The 4,099-nt window shown below is 43.1% G+C and overlaps 1 long non-coding RNA gene across 1 annotated transcript; it reads right to left on the reverse strand.

The window, feature by feature from the left end:
* Positions 1 to 531: 531 nt before the first annotated feature.
* On the reverse strand, positions 532 to 3,038 carry LOC130184579 (uncharacterized). The gene is made up of 2 exons (XR_008830022.1): positions 2,911 to 3,038; positions 532 to 1,474 (listed from the first exon to the last, which is right to left on the reverse strand). It is a non-coding gene; the product is annotated as an uncharacterized LOC130184579 (long non-coding RNA).
* Positions 3,039 to 4,099: the final 1,061 nt, after the last annotated feature.

Here is a 4,099-nt window from a genome sequence, read left to right on the forward strand (position 1 = left end):
CAAACACGTATGTTTATGTATGTATGCTTATATCATAGATATATGTTACATGATATTTAAATTGAGTCACTTGTTATTATATGTATCATTATCTGTTGTGTATTGTTCTGTTATGATGAGTAGTGTGAATATCTATGGTTCTACTGTCAACGTCAAAACTATGAAGACCCCAGAGAGAACAGCTGATGCAATTTAAAAGCTACTGAGGATCTAAATAAACCACCGAACGTAAATATATTTTTAAGGCCCAAAGCCTGTCAATATACAGCATGTTATTATATATTTTAAATATAAGAGATAGGCGGATGTATGTTTAATATTAATAAGAAATTAATAGGAGAATCATGCTGTATATGTAGTATGTTGTTTTGATAAACTTGCATTTCATGGGTATTTTTCATATATGTAATAAAATTAGGTTATGTCTTAATTTATCCAGAGGATGTATATATGTGATAATAATCTATCCCCTTAGGTGACATATATGGCGACATTAGTCTTGATATAGGGACATATACGTCATATAATACATTTCTGTATGGTAGCGCATGAGACATGAGTTTATTTCTTCACACCAACACGTTAGATTGTAAAGGACAATATATAAACGGAAGGAATCTGGCTGTGACTTATCATATCAATGAACGTATGAAATAACATAAAATTAACATCCATTCATTATTGAACATTAGCTAATGACATGAAATTTAAAATATTGACTTAATCGTTTCTTAATAGAAGGCAACAGAAATTCATGATCCTGCCTTCATCCATGTATTATATCATCATGGGTCAGGCATTAATTATTCATTACGTGTGTATTACAGTCTTATTATTAAGTGTTTTTAGAATTTCTCGACCATGGAGCTCAAACATTTCTCAGTGAGTCTGCAAAACCCTGATAGAGTCCAAATATATTTTTACTCAGAGCTGTTTTTGACTGATCTTTACAGCTGAGGGAATTCAAGGTTATTATGGTAAACTGCCGCATCAGTAGCTTTCTACTTGTTCTGTTTTAAGTGGAACTTTGAGTCCATGTGCTCCGTGATTTACGCATAAGAATCAAACAGTTTCTCATGTACAGAAGCAGAAGTTTGCATCAGTGGCACATATTCATGCTGCATTTAAAACTAAAGTTTCCTGTGTTTGCAGGGTGAGAATGAGAAGCTGTGCCAGAGACGCAGCGACAATTATTCTCAGTCCAATTTGTGAGAAACAGGAAAGCAAGGGGTTTCCTTTGGTGAGGGTCCCAGTCATCATCATCATCATCATCATCATCATGGCCGTCTGACTTTTCAATTCTCTTCTTCTGGAATCTATTTTAACGCAGCAACGCTCCGCCTCCGGCCTGTACAGCCTGTTCCGTTTCATTCAGAAAGGCCAGAAAAAGACAAATATATTTCACCACCTTCGAGAGCGTCTCATCCTGTGGACCACGTGTCATCCTGTCGCGTGGATTTCAGTGGAACACTTCCTGTAAAAAGAAGAAACACTGACAGTTAAGATCAGATTTACTCTAACATCCACTACAGCTACAACACATGACACATCAGACGGATCAGATGTGCTGCTGCTCTTCTGTTGAGGAAAACAGACTTCACTGTTATTTTACTAGTAGCTTCGATTCATTGAAATGTTTCTGTAAATTGAGGATGTTCATAATACTTTCATGCACGTGCCTTATGATGGTGTTTGCATTAGATCCCTTCATACTGGCTGAATCTTCATATTCCAGTTTAACAGTTGAACAACAGGCGCTGGAAACTGTATCTAGTCTTGTTTAATTTTGTTTTTTTGTTTTTATTCAGGAAAAAAAAAATCATATAAAGATTAGGACTGTTAATATGAAGTGGAATGATCCACAGAGCTGCTTTAAAGGCTTCTGGTGCTGCAGGAGAACGTGTTTTTTTGTTTTCTCCATGTTCAATAAAAGCAGAAGTTGAACCTATAATCTTACTTTGACTTTAAGTGACAAAGAGAAAAAAACAGTCAGTCGCTGTGTAACTTTTCTCATTTTTTGATCAGAGTAAACCTCCTGCTGTTTGCTAGCAGCTTCAACTTCACGTTCAGCTTCTCCCCATGCAAACCTCTGCAACATAAGAGTAGCATAGTTTTGTATTAGAACGATGTGCGGACTCCATCGAGGGGAAATTCCTCAGCGGACTGGACTGAACTGCTCTGTAATTGGATGCAGCTTGTGACTCAGGCCGCTTCCATCCCCGTCTCGACCTCCAGCCCGATTCCAGGCTCTGGGGAAAGAGCACTACTCTCATTTGACGCGGCTGTGAAATATGGACAGAGAGTTTTAATCAAGACCGTAGTCGATTTCCAATTATAAATAAGAAAGAAAGAAAGAAAGAAAGAAAGAAAAAAGAAAGAAAGAAAGAAAGAAAGAAGCGGCCGTCAGAGATGGGGCGTGGCCTGCCCGTGAACCTCAGACTGCCATTGGCCGCTGAACAGCAGGCTAAGCATGTCCATCCAAACTCTCTCTACCCCATCAACCGAAAATATGCCCACCTCGTCTTTCCCCATCAATGTCAGAAAGTAACACACGCATGCACACACACACACACACACACACACACACACACACACACACACACACACACACACACACACACACAAGCACACGGGTAGCTAGGCGGCGACCTGCCGCAGCTCCAGTGTAACGGGTCAGACTGTGAGCGTGGAGATGTTGCGCCAGCAGCTTCACTCCTGCCCGGTGTCACCTACGCCAGGTGGGCACGTCACGCAGTCGTCTCCTCAGAGCAGAAAGCCCCAAAACACGTCCTGGATCATGGGCTTGACGCACGTGTTGCTGTTCGCAGTATTCCCACAAAAAGGACCCCCCCCCCCCTCTCTCCTCCGCCACATCCTCCTCCTCCATTACCCACCGCAGCCCGTGCACACCTTCTCTCCCAGTTGACACCTCGCGACATTTGTGGACCTCATACACTCCGAGCTGTCTCGTGGATGAAAGTGACCTGTTACTGTTGGCCTCGCGGGGTGATGGCAGCACATCGATCACCGACGCCGAAGAAGAAGAGGAGGCAAGAGGAAGAGGAGTGCCTGAAAGACGGAGAGAATAACGCAAAACAGTAAGGGAGGATGTCATTCGGTTCCGGTCCAAAACGACGGGAGGAACCGCTGCGACAGCGCGGAGATGGAGAGCCTGGTCAGCGGACAGTACAGGCTCCCGGGACCGGGACCACAGACACAAGGTATGAGAGGGAGAAGTCGAAAGGACGGTAAGATAGAGGCAGAGAGGGACGACGATGAAAGGAGGAAGTAAAAGAGAATGAAGGAAGATATGAAGAAGAAGGAGCGAAGCGGAGGATGAGCATTAAAAGAGAGAGCAGAGATTGGCGGGATAGAGAGAAGAAGAAAGGTCAGATGAAAACAAAAGGGGAGGAGACTGAAAAAAAAAAACAGATGGAGGTGGACTGTGAAGAAGACTGGAAGAGGAGACAACATGGACAGAGAGCAGCAGCCGGAGGGGGAGGCTGTTTGGTCTGGAGGCGAGACAAGGTGACTCATCTGTCTCTCTTTCCTGTCTGCCTCACGCTATTTCTCTGACTTGTCTTTTTCACTCGGTTTATAGCGGGCTCTCAAAGACAAAGAGAGTCATTTAGTCCCCCCCCCCCCCCTCCAATTCTCTCCTTCTCTCCCTGAAATGAATTTATTGCTCCATGTCTCAATTGCCCTCTTCCCGGGTCCAGCAGCCGGGCAGGAAGGGCCGAGCAAGCCGACATGCACGGCTGGGCCTGCGCGGTCATGGTGTGGTGATCCTGTCCTGACATGAACCAAATGTGCTGGTGTTAGTTTACACCTGATTTAGCTGCAGTGGCAAAATATCAACATAATAATAATATATAGTTACATATTAATGTTAGAGCACGAAGTTTACGAGTGAAGCCAGTTGTATTTAAAATAAACTGTAGTTAGAAGCGAAACATCACAGCTACAAACACACACACACACACACACTGCAAAAACTCTAAAAAGCTGATTCCCTCTTCAGATTTCTTTCTTTCTTTTCATTGAATTTTGCTGCTTCACAACAGTTTGCCCTTGTTGTGTGTTTTTAAGCGGCTGCAGC

The sequence above is a fragment of the Seriola aureovittata genome, chromosome 17 (genome assembly GCF_021018895.1).
Source record: "Seriola aureovittata isolate HTS-2021-v1 ecotype China chromosome 17, ASM2101889v1, whole genome shotgun sequence".
Lineage (NCBI taxonomy): Eukaryota > Metazoa > Chordata > Actinopteri > Carangiformes > Carangidae > Seriola > Seriola aureovittata.